The sequence below is a fragment of the Grammomys surdaster genome, unplaced genomic scaffold (assembly GCF_004785775.1).
Source record: "Grammomys surdaster isolate TR1022 unplaced genomic scaffold, NIH_TR_1.0 125808, whole genome shotgun sequence".
Lineage (NCBI taxonomy): Eukaryota > Metazoa > Chordata > Mammalia > Rodentia > Muridae > Grammomys > Grammomys surdaster.
In genome coordinates this window covers 359,114-377,843 of record NW_021620639.1, presented here as the reverse complement: position 1 = coordinate 377,843, position 18,730 = coordinate 359,114, and the positions used below count along the sequence as shown (strand labels likewise).

At 42.1% G+C, this 18,730-nt stretch overlaps 1 pseudogene; it reads right to left on the bottom strand.

Annotated features, from left to right (window-relative positions):
- Positions 1–1,746: 1,746 nt before the first annotated feature.
- On the bottom strand, positions 1,747–1,938 carry LOC114640399 (annotated as a pseudogene).
- Between the last annotated feature and the right edge of the window lie 16,792 nt (positions 1,939–18,730).

The following is an 18,730-nucleotide window of genomic DNA, read 5'->3' as shown; positions in this document are numbered from 1 at the left end:
GTTTCTCTCTCTCTTCCCAAATAGACCATGGGATCATATACTTTTCATGATGATAAAATGTTTTTATTATCAGAACATTGAAAAGTCAGTAGAGGTTACTGAATTTTACAAATGTCCATGCAGTTGCACGTCTGAACCTTAATGCTTTGGTTTTCTTTTCTAAATCCTAGACTGATACCGTCTTTTAACTAATGCATGATACACATGGAGAAATGTGGACAGCCACGTACTGTCCCGCTTTATGAATTTCAAACAGTGCCTGGAGGTCAAGGAAGAACATTATTTGTCAAACTTAAGAAACTCACAGTGGCATTCATAGTGGTTGCCAAGGGCAGGCTGACAGCAGGAGAAATTGAGCATTTCTGGTGCCCTGAACTGGACTTTGGAAATGTTAGGATGGTAAGTTTTACTGTGACAAACACAGAACGCCAGCAGATCCACAGAAGCTACCCCTCTGCTGTGTTGTGCCCACCATTCACCCCACTTCTGTCTGGGTGACATCTGTCTTCGTGCAAGAGCTACCTAGAAATTACTTTTGCTGCTGGGTGTGGTGGTTCATGCCTATACTCTCAGTACTTCAGAGCCCGAGGCAGGTAGATTGCTATGAGGTCAAGGCCAGCCTGGGCCACACAGTAAGACTCTGCCCCTTCCACCCCACTGACACCCCCCCCAACAAAAAGGAAAAAAAAACCTTCAAGGAATAAAGAGAAGAAAAAGAAAAAAAGGGATACAGGACTTTTGTTAAACTGCATCAACACAAGCAACACAGAGCTGCTTCTGCCTGGTTCTGCCTGCTTCTGCCTGCTTCTGCCTGCTGCTGCCTGCTTCTGCCTGCTGCTGCCTGCTTCTGCCTGCTGCTGCCTGCTGCTGCCTGCTGCTGCCTGCCTGCTTCTGCCTGCTTCTGCCTGCTTCTGCCTGCTGCCTGCCTGCTTCTGCCTGCTTCTGCCTGCTGCTGCCTGCTGCTGCCTGCTGCTGCCTGCTGCTGCCTGCTTCTGCCTGCTGCCTGCCTGCTTCTGCCTGCTGCCTGCCTGCTTCTGCCTGCTGCTGCCTGCTGCTGCCTGCTTCTGCCTGTGCTTTGCATCTGTCTCTTTTACATTGAGTCATGAACTTTTTTGTTCTGTCTGTGCATAGATGTGTTAGTCACTCTAGGAGTGGCTGTTTAGGAAATGCTAACACTAAATTGCTATCTCATTCCCCTTCAATGTTTGAAAGCACAGAGATGAATAAATGACACATTTTCCTATTGTCTTATTATAATTTATAACCCCTAAAAGGCATCTAAAGGTTTCTGTTGTTGTCCTAAGCCTGTAGTCTGGGATTTAGAGAATACCAGCACATCTTGACAGACCAGACCCTACACACCCATAAAACTGAAGTTGAACCATGAAACAAGGGAACTTGTCCCCTTGAGAAATAAGGAATACTTCAGAGCACATAACAGAATCCTAGATAAGGCAATGATCAACTATACCACAGCTTGACCAGAGTCATTTGCAGAAAGTAATATCGTTTTGGGGCTGGGGTGTGCTCCACCACCATCTGGCCTACACAGTACCATCTTCTACCATGCATGGCGATCTACAGAATCCTCTGCTAGCTTCTTCCTTCAGTACTGACGTTTCTTTCTTTCTTTTTTTTATGTTATTAGTTTATTTACATTTTTTTCTAGTTTAAGAGTTTAATCCAATTTTCAGGTCATATCTCTTAAACTTTCTTCATTCTGTTAAAGGGATGAATTAAATATCCTTATTTTTTAAGTAGCTGGTGCCTTACTATAAAGAAAGGAGCAGCAAATCCAGATCCAAAGTACACAGTCATCATAGCCAGTAACCGCCATTTGTTTTCCACTGAAAATGGCAAATTTTTCCTGGGACCCTCCTCGTAGTGGCTGCGACGGACCATGGAGGTGGTGAACCTCCGGATACTCTGGCCCAACATGCCGCTGCTGAAAGTTCTGCGAAGGATGCAGAGACGGAAGGCGGAAGAAATGGCCGTACTACCTCACTCTCCTTTCTTCACGACCTTGCTCAGTACTGACATTTCACACTAAGATAAACTTAATGATGTGTCTATTCATGTTGTGATGGGGAAAGCAGTGTAGCGGTTCCTCTGTCTTGTATTCTTGTTGAAGCCACTTTAGGTTTATTTTGATCTCCTTGATGGAGATCCCTATGGAAAATCACCCAACCCCATTCTAGGATCCCAAGGTCAGGATGTCTTAGCTAACTTAGCTTCTGTTAAACGTCTTCCTAAAGCAGCTGCCACGCAAGATACCAAGATGTGGTTTTTGCCTTTAAAAATTCCTTACCCTAAATACTCAAGTGCTATACTTTGGTCAAAAATACCTGAGTACCATCCCAACTAGCCAGAATAAACTCTTCTAACTGGCTATAAACTGTCTGAGTGGTCTTCTATAGTAGGATCCCCATAACAACCTATGTGCATGATTTATCTTAAAGAAATTAATTAATTGATAACAATTAAGTCATACATGCTACAAAATGTGGTATATATGTAAATCCTGAGTTAGGACAATAAGCAAACACTCTTTTTTTATTGGATATTTTATTTACATTTCATATGTTGTCCCCTTACCCCATCCCCCACCCACCCGGGAACCCCCTATCCCCTTACCCCTCCTCCTTCTTCTCTGTGGATGTAACCCCCACCTACCCCCCCCTCCCACTTCCCCACCCTCAAAATTCCCACCCCCTGGGGCGTCCAGCCTTCATGAGGTCAAGGATCTCATCTTCCACCTATGCCCAGCAGGGCCCTCCACTCTTACGTATTCAGCTGAAGCCCTGGATCCCTCCCTAAGTGCTCCCAGGCTGGTGGTTTAGACCCTGGGAGCTCTGGTTGGTTGATATTGTTGCTCTCCTTGTGGGGCCACAAACCCTTTCAGCTCCTTCAGTCCTCACTCTAACTCCTCCATTGAGAACCCCATGATCAGTTCAATGGCTAGTTGTGAGCATCTGCCTCTGAATATGTCAGACTCTTGAAGACCTCTGAGGAGACATCCATATCAGGCTCTTATCAGCATGCACTTCCTGACTTCCACATCAGCATCTACCTTTGGTGACATAAGCAAACAGTCTTGGAACTACCTCTAACTGAGACACATTTTGTCCCTTCCACACAAACTCCTGAGAATGTGCTTAGTGCGTGTGATACCTACATTCAGTGTTGAAATTATAATCTTTGTCATTTCTAGCTTCTGGTGTGATGAACTGAGGGGAACTTACTCCAAAGTCAAGGTTGGATTTTAGATGAGAGATTAAGAAAATAACATATTGGCTTTTGGGGCCAAAGAGTGGAGCAGATTCCTTGTGGGACTGCATAAGGGTATCCTGGGTCATGGTTGAGCAGGTACTTAGAACCTCGAGATTCTCCGTGAAATTCTGCGTGAGAACCGGCAGGAGTTCGGTCCCTCCCATCATCTAGGATCCTGAAAACAGTCACATTTCCATAGAGTCACATAGGCCAGGCTATAGGCCTCAGGCCCTAGAGATTTACATACTAATGAAGGCCAGAGGGCAGAGCAAATTAAACGTTCCTCCCCCAGATCCTCCCCTAATCCTCCCCCTTTCTCCCTCCCTATATAACTCGGGACTGCCCTGAGTTTTGGGGGGGTACGCCTAGATCCATCTATCATCCGCCATGACAATAAACCCTTTTGGAACCAAGGACTTCCTCATATTACTGGGGCCTGACGCTGCCAAGGCCCTCAGGCCACTGGAACCATAAGATCTTCCTCTCTGATGTGGGACCCGCCATGGCGGCGGCAGAAGCCCCTCAGGGGCTTGCGTCGTCGCTGTGGCGGCCTCTTAAATTTTCCCCACAATTCCTCTGGTTCTCAGTTGGCTGGGCTCAGTCTCAACTCTCCTTACTAGAAAATTTTACATCTAATCTGTGATGGTTTATATATGCTGAGCCCAGGGAGTGGGATGATTAGAAGATGTGGCTCTGTTGGAATAGGTGTGTCACTGTGAGTGTGGGCTATAAGACGCTCATCCTAGCTGCCTGGAAACAAGTCTTTCACTAGTGGCCTTCAGACAAAGATGTAGAACTCTCAGCTCTGCCTGCACCATGTCTGGCTAGATGCTGCCATGCTTCTACCTTGATGATAAAGGACTGAGCCTCTGAACCTGTAAGCCAGTCCCAGTTGAATGTTTTCCTTTATAAGACTTGCCTTGGTCATGGTGTCTGTTCACAGCAGTAAAACCCTAGGACAGAAGTTGGTACCAGGGACTGGAATATTGCTGTGATAAACCCGACCACGCTTTTGTTTGGAAGATTGTGGATTTGGAAAGCAGTGGAATGCTTTAAATGGGGCTTAATGAGCCGTCCTAGTAGGCGTGTAGAAGACTTTATTGCTATGAGTGATTTGAACTGTGCAAATCTGACTCAAGCGGTTTTAGAGAAGAAGAATTTCAGTATGTGACGTGTGACTATTTTTGTGATATTTTGGTGAAGAATGTGGCTGCTTTTTGCCCTTGTCTGAAGAGTTGACCTGAGGCTAAGGTAAAGAGATCTATATTAATTGCATTGACAAAGGAAGTCTCAAAAAATCCCAGCAGAGACTTTGTTCTCTGTTTTAAGTCTCATGAACAGCATTTTGAACGAGTGTAGTAAGCTTAGAAAGGAAAAAGAAAATATATGGCTTAGATGTTAAAGGGGTACTAAGAAGTAGAATGGAGCCGAGCCAACAAATAGATGAAGGGAGTGGGACTTTGGGGCAAGCTCCTACCCAGCTAGGTTTAGATCCAGGTATGGTGGTGCCCACCTTTAATCCCTGGAGATAAAGCCAAACAATCTCTGAGTTCAAGGCTAGCCTGGGACAGAACAAGTTCTAGGTGAAGAAAAGCTTAAGTCCAGGTGTGGTGGTACACACTGTTAATTCCAGCATTGATACAGTAATAGAACAAAGGGGAGCCATGCTCCAGCCCCAGCAAGCAGCAGAACTTTGGCAGCTTTGGCCACGTGTCTCTGACTTTTTAGTCAAGAGGAGAAGGAGACTACTGGGACAATTGATGCTGGTTAGCTGGAGCTGAGAAATTAGTGGTGATCAAGAAGAAATCAGCATCACTGAGGGGAAATCTTCTGGGAAGTGTTTTCTGAGAGCACAAAGTAGCTGTGTGGAGAGGGAGAGGTATTTCCCTAATTGGTTCTGATTGTGTCAATAAAAAAAAATGATGAAAGCCAATCGCTGGGTGAAGGAAGAAGGTAGGACTACCAGGTCCCAGGGGGAAGAAAAAAGGACTAGAAGAGGGATTCAAGAGGCTTTTGGAATGGGAAGATACAATTGCCATGTAAGATCTTGTGGGGGCTAAAGATGGCAGTCATCTGCTGGTGTCGGATGGCTAGAATAGCTAGTTGATAAGATTAGGGCAGAAAATTCTTCACCCAGCCATTGAGTTATCTGGCTAGTTTTAAAATATTAAACTGTCTAGTGTTTTCCATCTGTGACACTAAGACGGAAAGGAGGAAAAGGGGAAGCCAGGGCAACTGTTGGTGGCTTGGATGAGCTAGCCTCGAGGGACTGAGGGAGCGATGGCAGTTCCTGGTGTTCTTGGGAAAAGTGCCAGCTGGTGGCTTGGCAGAGCTGAGCGAGACTGGGGAGGCTTGGTGAAGCTAGCCGTGCGCCCTTAGTGAGATGGCAGTTGGTGGCAGGAAGGAGCAAGTATGGGTTTTTAAATTACAAGCTACAGATAGTGCCTAACAAGAGGTGAGAATTCACTATTAATTGAGGATTTCTTGAATTGATCACACAGAGTGAAATAGGTCTGGAAGGAGGGGAGAGGTGGTTTCTCAGTGAGAAGAGGAATTACACCTTTTAATCATGCCACTCCCTGGGCTGAGCATATACTTATATTCTACTCCCTGTCCCCCAAAGGCTTGTCCAAGCATATGAGTCTAAAGGGGCCATACCTAAACATAGCATAATAAAAAACACATTTAGCCCAACTTCTAAAGCCCCCATAGTCTATAGCAGTTTCAACAATGTTAAAAGTCCAAAGTTCAAAATCTCTTCTTAGATTCATCCAATCAGCAAGACAGAAAACCAACTGGGCAAACTCCAAACTCTGCGTCTTCATGATTGATGTCAAGCAGTGTTCAGATCTTGAACTCCTTTTTCATCTTTGTTGACTGCAACAAACTTCTTTTCCTGGGCTGGTCCCACTTCCTGTTAGCAGCTTTCCTCAGCATATAGCCCAATGGCTCTGACATCTCAAACATCTTGGGGCCTCCAAGGCAACTTCAATGTTACAGCTTCTTGTTTCAATGTCTGGGATCCACACATGATCTTCTGGGCTCCTCCAAAGGGCTGGCATCACTTCTCCAGGTGGATATGGTAGTAGATATCTTTAATCACAGTACTTGGGAGACAGAGGCAGGCAGATCTCTGAGTTCAAAGCCAGTTGCTTTATCTACATATCAAGTTTCAGGACAGACAGAGTTACATAGGGAGAGGGGTGGGGAGGAAGAAAGGAAACAGAGAATATATGGTGTGGGGTTGGGGAGGTGGTAAAGTACTTGCTTGGTAAGCATGAGGCTCTAGGTTTGAAATGCCAGAAAAGGCAGGAATAATAATGGTGTGAGTCTGTAACTCCAGTTCTGGGGAGTAGAGACAGGTGGTTCCCAAGGGCGTGTCAGCCAAATCAATGCATTCCAGTCATTGAAAGACCTTGTCTTAAAAAAGAAGGTGGTGGGCTGGTAAGATGGCTCAGAGGGCAAAAGTGCTAACTATGCAAATGTGAAAATATAAGTTTAATCTCTGAACTCACCCCCAAAAGGAAGCCAGATATTGTAGCATACATATGCAATCTCAGTAAGTCTATCTAACTTGGGAGACTATAGTGACAATTTTGGAACTTTAGTTTCTTTAAAAAGCACAGAAATATTATAAGAATGTGTTTTGTACTCGCAGGTGTGGGGATATGGGGCTGCTTTGGACTGTCCACAGCAGCTGACTATGATTTGCCTCATGCTCTAGTAGAGGCATTGATTTGCCAGCTGCAGATGGCTTCTGTAATTGAGTGATGTTTGGAATTCTGGAAATTTTTCAGAGGGTGCATAAATTCCAGGGCTCCAAGAGGTGGGGTGGGGCGGCTGTTAATCATTTATGGAGGTCAGTTGTGGTTTTGTTAGTAGCTTGATCAAAGAAGAAACAAAAGGAACAAAATTCGATTCAGAGATTTTCCTATCCTCTCTCTCCTTTATCCTTGTTTCTCTCCTATCTAGTGTGAGAGGAAACCTGGGGAATAAAGGGTGGGAAAAAGAAGAACCCACAAAGTAGCTAAGACCAGTACAAGTGGCACCTCAACATGGGCTTGAAAGTTAAGGATAAAAACAGGAAGTTTGATGAGAAAACAGAAGGGGATGAAAGAATGAATATTTTCTTTCAGGACGCCAGCAAAATATTTACTGCAGTGGCTGTCCCTGGGATAGTGCTTTGCACCTGAGGGAAATTTTCTGTTTTCTTCTTTTTCTTCCTCATACATTCTGTTTCATGAAAAGGTTTGAAGACTGGCTGAGCATTTGGAAAAATTGTGGGTGTAAATGGAGGGGACAAAAAAATGGCTGAAATGGAAAAACAAGCAGGATGCCTGTTGGCTGTGCTGCTAGAGAGGCTGTGGGTGGAGCGGGAAGCACTGGGGAAGTGAGCAGCACTGGAGAAGAGAGGACAAAAAGGCACAGTCCCAGTGACTGAGCAAAAGAGCAGTTTTCCCTCTGGAGGAAACAGAGAAAGAAACTGTGCCAGAGGTTGGTCAGATCAGTGAAAAGCTGAAAAAGCAGGAGGACATTCTGATGAAATAGCCCATTTAGAGAGAAAGAGTTTATCTCATAGAGGAGGACTGACTGGGAATCAGGAGATCACCATCAGCTTTCCCATTAGTCGGAAAGCATATGCCTGCCACATGCAAGAGCCATTATTTCATATGGTGTGCATTCACCTTATGTGAAACAATTTCTAAATAACTGGGCTATTCAAAATAGAATTATTCCCCAATACTGGGAGTAACAGGTACAGGTATACTACAGACTGGTTCACAGTTGCAGTAATTATCATGGTGGAGGGAAGGAGCCATGAATATTGAACAGCAAAATAGTGTGAGAGGAATAAATATTATAAAAGACTAGTTGTGAAGGACAGTACTCTGATATACAAGAACAGATTCAACTTGATAATATTCATATAGAACAATGTCACTTAGTGGGTTTAAGAGCTTGGAATAAAGTTGAGGACCCAGGTAAAAAGTCAACCTCATTTACAAAGATTATGCAAGGCTCTGGAGAAGCCTTTTTTTAGAAAAAGATTTGTTTATTTTATGTGAGTACACTGTCAATGTCTTCAGACACACCAGAAGAGGGCATTGGATCCCATTACAGATGGTTGTGAGCCACCGTGTGGTTACTGGGAATTGAACTCAGGACCTCTGGAAGAGCAGTCAGTGCTCTTAACCGCTGAGCCATCTCTCCAGCCCCGTCTGGAGAGGCCTTTACTGATTATTATTATTATTTACAAAGATTAGTCTCAGCTGTGAACAAAGCCATAACAGACAGTTTTAGTGTAAGGCAGGTGTGGATAAAGCTCTTGGTGTTTGAAAATGTGAATATATACATGTCTCCTCAGAGGTCTGGAAGAGTCTGACATATTCAGAGGCAGAGGCTCACAGCTAGCCATTGAACTGATCATGGGGTTCTCAATGGAGGAGTTAGAGTGAAGACTGAAGGAGCTGAAAGTGTTTGTGGCCCCACGAGGAGAGCAACAATACCAACCAACCAGAGCTCCCAGGGTCTAAACCACCAGCCTGGGAGCACTTAGGGAGGGATCCGGGGCTTCAGCTGAATACATAAGAGTGGAGGGCCCTGCTGGGCATAGGTGGGAGAAGAGATCCTTGGTCTCATGAAGGCTGGACGCCCCAGTAGGTGGGAATTTGAGGGTGGGGAGGTGGGAGTGGGGGGGTAGGTAGGGGTTACATTCACAGAGAAGAAGGAGGGGGGTGAGGGGATGGGGGTTCCTGGGTGGGTGGGGGATGGGGTAAAGGGATAACATATGAAATGTAAATAAAACATCCAATAAAAAAAGGAAAAAAAAAGAAAATGTGAATACTAAATGTAAAAAAGTTATTAGACTATTAAAGGTGTGAGAAATACCTATGGACAAATGGGTAAGGGATATGACCAATATGGATTGTAATGTGTACCATGCTAATAGTTCAAACTATAGCTAGAGGTCTTCAATATAAAAATACCCGGTGCTTCAAATGAGGGAAATATGATTATTTATAACAAGACTGTGACTAAACAAAAAACTCAATGTTTTAAAATAACTACTGAAGTTTATGGGTCTTTGCCCTCAGGGACAGTAGGGGTGATCTTGGGAAGAAGTAGATTGACTTCCCAAGGATTCACTGTGCATCTAGGAAATTAAAATTATGGCCTATGTAAAAAAAAAAAAAGAGATGTAATTTAACATAGATAATAGGATTGCTCAGCAGCTACTGTTTCCTACATCAAAGACAAAGCTGCTCCAGTAGAAAGAACAGGAGGGTTCAAATTGGAAAATGTGTATTCTGGCAAACAGTTGTTAATGATGAAATACAAAAATTAAAATTGCAAATAAATGGTATTGAAATAGAAGGTTTATTAGATATAGGAGCTAATGTAACTATCATTCACAAAAATCTTGGAATTCAGAATGACTACCTCAAAAGGTTTATACCCAGTTTCTAGGAATTACAAAGTTGTCTCAGACAAAACAAAGTGTGCTATGGGTTAAGTGTGTGGGACCAGATACTGACAGACTGTCTCTGAGGTGCCAGCTCCTGAAATAATGACATGGAGATGCTTTATTAATATGAATGCTTTAGGCATTAGTTTAGGCTTCTTCCCAACTAGCTCTTAAATTAACCCATTTATTCTAATCTACATTCTGCCACATGGCTTGTTACCTCTCCTCAGTTTGGTACAAATCTGTCCACCTCTTATTCTTTCCCAGAGTTCTTATCTCTGCCAGATGTCCCTGATATCATCTGCCTAGCTGTTGACCATTCAGCTCTTTATTAAACCAATCAGAAGGTATCTTAGGCAAGTGAGGAAAGACAGAGTGACAGCTTCATACAGTGTACAAAAAAAAAGATTCTCCCAACAACCAGAAAGTCAAATAGGAAAGTTAAAGCCTTATGTGGCTGACATACCCATAAATTTATGGGGAAGGGATCTTTTACATCAGTGGGGCACTCAGATTAATATTCCTGAAGTCCCAGAGACAGCCCATGATGAAATAAGGGGTGAAATGGTAGATGCTCCTGGGGAAAGTATTTATATAGGTCATCAAAAACAGCCCCAGGCTGTGACAATTGTCTAAATACAAGGCATAACAGAAATTGAGTTTCTAAATTTATGGGGGGGGCATTGCTGAAGTATTAATGGCCCTACCCTTAAAATGGTTGATTATCAAGCTTGTGTGGGCAGAGCAGTGGTCTTAACTAAGGAAAACTTACAGGCACTTGAACAGTTGGTGCAAGAGCAGTTTGTACAAGAGCAGCTGATACAAGGGTGAACATAGAGAAGAGCCTATCAGGCCATGGAATTCTGTATTTGTTATAAAAAAAGATAATGAAAAGCTGTGGATACCATCAAAACTGATAAAGATTAGAATTGAGCAAAAGAAGTCTCCTGAAAAACTTGGCTAATGACCCAAAAATGCCTATTCCATTGAAAACATGTGTGTTCATAATTTCCCACCACACTTGGCATAGTTAATTGTTTAAAACTGAAAGGGGAAAATTGCGACAATTTTGGAGTTTTGGTTTCTTTAAAAAAAAAAAACAGAAATATTATAAGAATGTGTTTTTATTCAAATTCCATGTGTGGGATACAGGGCAGCTTTGAACTGTCCACAGTAGCTGACTATGATTGGCCTGTGCTTTAGCAGAGGCATGATTTTCCTAGCTATAGATAGTATCTGTGATTGTGTGACTTTTGGAACTCTGGGAGCTTCTAAAGGTTTATAAGTGCTAGAGTCCGAATAGGTGGGGTGTTTGGTTGTTGATCATTTAGGGAGGTTGGCTGTGGTTTGTTAATAGCTGTTGCTCAAAAAAGAAACAAAAGAAAATAAATTAGATTCAAGAATTTTCCTAATCCTCTCTCCCCTCTATTCTTGTTTCTTTCCTATCGAGTGTTAGGGGGTGAAACCTGGGGAATAAAGGGTGGGAAAAAGAAGGCCTTACAAAGTAGCAAAAAGACAGGAGACAGAGACACAACTGCTGGGAGGTTCAAGCACCAGCTAGCTTGGGTTACAGAGCATCACAGATACAAACAAACTCTGCCTTAGCAAGGTGGAAGCAAAGAGTTGACTCCTGAAAGTTGTTCTGTGACCTCCACATATGTGTAGTGGCACATATGTATGCTATACATGTGGCTATCACATGTATGCTAACATTCACATACATATACACATACACACGCTAACAACAACACTAATAATGATTTCTTAAGTAATCAAAATAAGATAGAGAAGCGAATTACTAGGAAAATAGACAAATGTCCCTCAGGGACTTGGCAGCTCTTTAAGCAATGACCTGCCACGGCAACTGCCAGGTGCACTAGGTGTGTGTAGCAAAAAAAAAAGTCTCATGCTACCCTATCCCTCTCTCTGTTCCCAGAATTCATTCTCTCTCTCTCTCTCTCTCTCTCTCTCTCTCTCTCTCTCTCTCCCTCTCCCCCTCCCCCCCCTCTCCCCTCTCTCCCCTCTCTCCCCTCTTCCCCCTTTTCTCTGCCCTATGGCTCTGCTCCTGTCTGTCTGTCTGTCTGCATGCCCACTCATCCACCTCTACTGCTTTACCAGGTCCCTATTCCTCCCGTTATCCAATAAATCCTTTCTTTCTACATCAGATCTGTTGCATGGCATAATTTCCCAGGCACAAACCTTGGCTAAGGCCCATCAAGGATACCCCCTCATTATTGGTGCAGTGACCTCAAGGTGCTTTCCTGGCATCTGGCCTCACTGGAATCCCACCCACTTCAATACCTGCAACAGATCTGCTTTCTGTCCATTGATCGATTAGTCACTCCATCCAACACTGACAATTGGTGGGTTCTCTCTTTAACTTGGCTTAAATGCTTCTCTGAGTCTATCATTTCCTGGATGAGGCTTCTTTCTTCCACTATGGTTTTTCACCTTCTCAGCTTCCTACTAAAATCCTGGTACCAGATGTATGTGTCTGCTGGGGCTTAGCCTTGGTCCCTGTTCAATTGGATGGGCCCCTGGACATCTGGAGCCTTCTCAGTTCAGTCTCCCCTGGGTTCCTGAGATGCCTCTGACTCAAGCTTGGGACTCCTCATCCATGGAAATTTCATCCTGGTACACCTACCTTCTCAATTTATCAAACCTGGCCTCAATGTACCACCAAAGCAGTCAGGGAACATGAAAAGGAAAATTTCATTTCTTCATTCCTAGCTCTAAGTCCTGTTTGTTTCTGTCTGGCCTTCCTCCCCACATTGCATAAATGTCTTGCCTGTAAGTTTGTAACAACTGCAAGTTAGAGACAGATAAGAGGAAAAACTGCAGCACACAGACCCACCCACCTTTTCCTCTACACCATCTGCTCTCAAAACCTCTCCAACGGCATGTACTTCTCATTATGTGGGGCCAGGAAGCCATGCAACTGAGAGAGCTAGTCCAGAGCAAGAGTGAGGTTAAGATGTGTCTAAACTCTGAAAACCTCAACCTGAGAACTGCAGGAATTAGAACTGTTTCCTCCTTGCTCTGGGCCTGCATGTCCCAGCACACATAAACCCTACAATCCCCACCTCCTCCACCCTTGAGGTCCTCATGTAGCCTAGTGGCCAAATTACAGGTTAAACATCCTCTATAAGGACATGTCCCTCAAGCACCTAGACTTCTTCTTCATGTAATGAAGCATTTCCAACACCTCAGGCCCAGCCAATGATGTATGCTCACCCCCAAATCCCTACCTACTTCCTAAGGTTTATATAGCCCTTGTGAACCCCCCAATAAAAGAGAGCTGTTTCATTGAAACTCTTTCAAGAGAAGGCTATTTCTCCTACACTCATGTGAGTGAGTTCCTCTCTATCCCACCCACCTGGCTAAGCTTCATTCCTTCCAGTCCAACAAGGTGTGTAATGGTGCCAGGATATCCCCAAAATCTAGAAACAGACCCAGGCTGGCAACATTTGTCTGTGAATTTGATTCCAAACTCTTGAGTCTACTTTGTCTTCCACATGGCTCTGGCTCCTACAGCCAGCATACATGGACCATGTGCCCTTTCTCCCTCCTGGGTTTCTGCATCCATCCTGCGCTAAACTAATCCTGTGTTCTCTTTCTCCCTTCAGATTTTATGACAACACTTTGGCATTATTCAGTGGCCATACCTGATTACCAAATTCTCACTGCCATAGACAAATGATTCCCAAATAGCTTTTATCTACATTTGCTCTGCTCTACGTTTAAGGTTCAACTTCCCCACTTTTAAAAATCTTGATCTCTGGTTTCTTTGCACTCTACTCTCAACAACAACAACAACAACAACAACAACAACATCTTAAGATTGTTCTGTAAACCATTCTTTAAGGATTTGTAAATTGCTCATTGGGTATGGTTTAAAATCTATATAATCTGCAACAATATTCAGCTATATAAACTTATATAAGGCTTATAGTTAAAAATATATACATAAATATATATACATACATATGATTCAGCTCCTGCTTAGGGCATATATGTGTAGACAGAACTCAAATTCAACTCCATATATATGTATGTAACAGCTTTAATTCTGTATGTGTATGTGCATGTGCATGAAACTTGGATGCAACTCTCATTCAAAATATATAACTACTAGAAACACAAATGTTTTTTAAAAGCAACCATATGTCATCCCTTTATCTCAGCTGGTGACCTCAGTAGGATGTAAATGTCCACATGGCTTGCAACCTGCCATGTGATTTCACCATCTTAAGATGCATGGTATAAAGCAACAATTGCAAAACTTCTTAGTCCCAATGAACTCTCTGTTGATTATTGTTATCTCCTTTTAGACTAAGAAAGCAACAACAAGCCTCAAATATTTTAGATTGGTATGGATTTTTGTATGATGATAGAAATTCAAAGTTATGTTTGATACAACATACTGTATATGTGATTCAACTGGTGGGGATTTGGTTTAATGCTTGCATTATGGGTTCCCAAATTACATGGGAAGTCACATGTCTGCATGTAAGATGTTGTGGGTCCCTGCTCCCAGTTGGCTCTCATTGGTAAATAAAGTTGCCAGCAGCTAATGGCTGGGCAGGGAGACAGAGGTGGCGCTTTGAGGTTCCCCAGTAAGGAACCCAAAGGAAGAAGAGAATTGCCATTGCAGGGGAAAGAGAAGGTCCTGGCCTGAGAAGTATAGGATGGCAGCCAGGATGGGATGTAGGTTTTAGTAAGTAAAAATTCAGGAATATTGGAAGGGAGAGTGTGTTAGTGGAGGGGAGGTTTGGAAGTGCCCAGCCATTGGGCTGTTTAAGGCATATTAAATATAAGAGTGTGTGTCTTTCTTTCAGGAATGTGGAACATTGGATGGGTGGCAAGGGACACTTGCCACCTCACCAATGGGGCAACTTGAATAGTGATAATATTTAGTACAACATTCAACTCTGGTTTAACATATTCAGTACATAATGATGAAATTTCAAGGTTATAAGGATCTATTTAGATTAATAAAAGCTAACTTAAATGTATATCTAAGTATGCCCGTCTTTGCTAATTGCTCAACACCAAGCTGTTAAAAAATGCAGATATGTAGCAACATACATTTAATGGACAAGGCTTATTTAATAATCAAGAACTAAAAACTTCTAAGGTCTACTCAGGGTCACAGTACTATCTCTCTAGCTTCTTTGTCTTTTAAACCTTAGTTGTTTGGATAAATTAAACCATTCAAAAAATGACATTGTTCTATAATGGTGCATCTGATCCTCCAAGAAAGTTATTTTCCCTAATTTGGGTATTTAGACAGAAGCCTCCATTTCCCTCAGGGGTTTGAAGAAAGTTCCTGCTTGCTGAAATTTGAGTCATCCTCCTTATCTCTGGCAGGAGAAAACTGTGGCTCTGCCGTTGACATCTGACTGAAGTACCTATTAACCTGTCAAGGAAATGCTGGCCACTAGGCCACACCACAGCTCACAAGTCCCCCTTTTCCCAGACAGCCTTGGCAGTTTAGAATAAACTTTTTCCCTTTCCCCATGGAATGGCTATTTTTATTTCTTCACTGTGCCCATTTTCAGTATCAGGAAAGTTGCCAGTCTCCTTATGGACCTTATGTATGATTAAATGGTTGATTTTGATACTAGAATAGTTTCAATTCAAAGTTGATAAATCCAATAGGGATTTAATGTAAAGTCCTAGTCTTATAAAAACTACTAAATTATTTAAACTGTTAATGATAATTAAAAAATGCAAGTTGGTAATCAGAAATCTTATCAAGTCCTTTAATGTGTTCAGAAATATATTTGTAGTCATGCTAAGAGCTGATGTCATTAATTATATGAACAAGCCTTATGAAGTCTCCTGTATACATTTTCAAAGTAAGTAACTAGAAATAAGCAAAGCTATTTAGATATGCTTTCGATAGACAGGTGCTCCTCAAAGACGTCAGAGAGCTGCAGAATATGGCATTTAAACTATTTAATAAACAAAAAGCTTTTCATGATAGACATTTCATGAGATACATTAGCTCCTGGCAGTGCCTGTCCTCCAACGAAGGTGACGGGAAGAACCTGAAGCTTGCTTGTGGCAGAGCTGGCTAGTGGGCCAAACTGCCCTTTGCCTTGACTGCTGGCAGCACACTGTCCAAACTGGACATGCAGGACACCGGGAAATTGACTCCCTCACTTTGCCTGGAAAAGATAGGACAGTCCTTCAAAGTGCCTGCTTACATTCTTACTGGGAGTCAAACCCATACTAGTTTTTGATTAAATGATCTTCTTTGGGAGAAAATATTCTAACTGAGTAGTTTATAGCTTTCCATGCTCAAAACTGGAAAGCTTTTCAATTAGTTGATAAGTTATTTCTCTGCTGGTAAAATGAGTCAAATCAAGTCAGATTCAAGTATGTATAGGCAGGTTTATTGCCAGAGGGAGGGAGAAAGAGGGGAGGGGGAAGAGAGAGCGAGAGCATGCACATGCAGAGAGAAGAGAAAGAGAGAAGAGGAAGAGAGAGTGGAGAGACCAAAGTGTCTGGATTATATAGGGAAGAGCCTCTGGGGGAAGAGCGCCCAAACTCTGGACTGGAACGTACAGGAATGGAGGCAGGGTATACCGGGTAGGTACTGAGGGATGCTGAGAGAATCTGGAAGCCAGGTCTGCTTTGGTATGTAAAATATGTGCCTCTGCTCCTTGTCCCCGGTCTGAAACCCAACATTAGTGACAAACAGTTCTGGTGGCAGAAGTACTGTGGGCCAAGACTCACAGATTGCACAAATGAGCTGTCTGTCTACAAAGGGATTATGTCCAAAGACTAAGTTGATGATACGTGTTTCGGGCTCCTGTCACTGTCACCACATTTGAAGAGACACAGCTAGCATAGCCTTCAGCTACCTGTATCAGTTAATAGCGTCTACACCCAAGTTAGTCTTAACATTAGGGAAAATAATATGATTCTTAAATAGTGCTATAGGTTAGTGGTCGAGAATCTAAGGTCTGCATTATTATTAAGTCAGCATTTCAGTCTTCATATTTTAATTTGAATAGATTTTCTATATTTGAACCACATGGCTAATGAGCTGATTGTTTATTTGTTTACTGGGCGTTAAAACTGGGCACCCCTGCACGGGAGGCAAGTGACCCGGTTCCACGGTACAGCCCCAACTCTTCCATTAACACTGACTCAACTTGAGATCCTCAACTAGGGCTTGGGACTACAGAGCATCCTTTGGAACACCATCGCCAGAGAGAGCGGACATTCACTGAGGATGTGATGTGTTTAGTAGGATTCCAGGCATACAGTACACAGTCAATAAAATTTAGGTACTATAGTTGGTGTTTATACAACATAAATAAAAATTAACTTAAATTTCATGGTTCCCTGAAGGTGTTTACTACTACATGGAGAGAGAATTGTCTGAGGGAAAAAAAACAGCAGCTGGAGGAAGATATTAGTAATGATTGTATTATACATAATTTTTTAAACATTCGCCTTTCTTTTAGTGTCCAAATGTCTTTACTGTGGGTAATTGTTGCTTTTGTAGTTAAATTTTTAGTGACTTTCCAAAATAAAGGGTTTCATTACAGCGCTTTCATGTACCTATGTGACTACACTGTATGCACTTTCTACCTCTCGGGAGTGTTAGCTGTCAAGTTAAAGCGAGCATGTACCAACCCAGTCAGTACTGGTGTCCTTCATCAAAGAGGGCTGTGCTAACTCAGCCTGGCTGTGAAATAATTATTTAAACAAAGGCTTATTCTCATGTCTCCACTTAGCACTTGCAATTAGGTCAAGTGCATCAAAGGCTTTCTGAGCTTCAGATATTTCCCTTTTCAACTTGGAGCTGAGAATGGCTTTTTAAAATAAGTTTACTTTTGATATTGTATAATATATAAACACTAGCATGGTGATGTACACCTTTAATCCCACTCAGGAGTCAGAAGCTGGTGAATCTCTGTGAGTTCAAGGCCAACCTGGTCTACAGAGTGAGTTCCAGGACAACTAAGTATACACAGAAAAATCTTGTCTCAACAAACAAACAAAATTGTGTACACTTTCAGAGAGTTAAATCTGGTAATTTTCTTGGGATATGTGTGATGACTAAAAATTAATTAGTTGCTGTACTCATATTAAGGATACTACCAACAGTTTTATCTAGATGATGTTTTATATGAACATATAAGAAACCCCAACAAACATGCTTTGCAATGCTTTCATTTCTAGCTCTGGTTTTTATGGGCTTTCCACTGATAGCATACTGAAACTGAAATCAAAATGCCATCCAACTTCTGTTTGATGTGTCCAACAGTCAGTTCTATTTTATGTTTGGATAAATACACTACCACAGTATCTTTGTGGGGAGTTTGCTATTTTAAGTAGGCTCTGTTATGTGAATTTTTACATTAATAGTTTAAACCACATCATATTTAGCATTTAGCTTTTTATTTGCAATCATGTAGCCAAGAATGTAACTTTGTAAAGAATTCTAACCCCCATGTAATCTAGTGGTGTGAGATTTTATAGGTATATAAAATAGGCCATGATGATGTAACTCCATAAAGACTAATTGTATTATGAATTTTTAATTACTATGGAATTCTATCTCGTTTTCAGTTTAATTTATATGAATTTTCCAAAAAGATGATCATTACCATAAATTTGAGTAAAGCAAAAACAAAGAGGGACTATAAAGATAGATTTACATATGTCTCCTTAGGTGGTACTGTATTCAAATCCAAGGAGCAGAATATATCTGATTTAAATTCTATCTTCTCTTCTTTCTTTCTTTCTTTCTTTCTTTCTTTCTTTCTTTCTTTCTTTCTTTCTTTCTTTTTTTCTTTCTTTCTTTCTTTCTTTCTTTCTTTCTTTCTTTCTTTCTTTCTTTCTCTCTTGCTTTCTTGCTTTCTTGCTTTCTTGCTTTCTTGCTTTCTTGCTTTCTTGCTTTCTTGCTTTCTTGCTTTCTTGCTTTCTTGCTTCCTTGCTTCCTTGCTTCCTTGCTTCCTTGCTTCCTTGCTT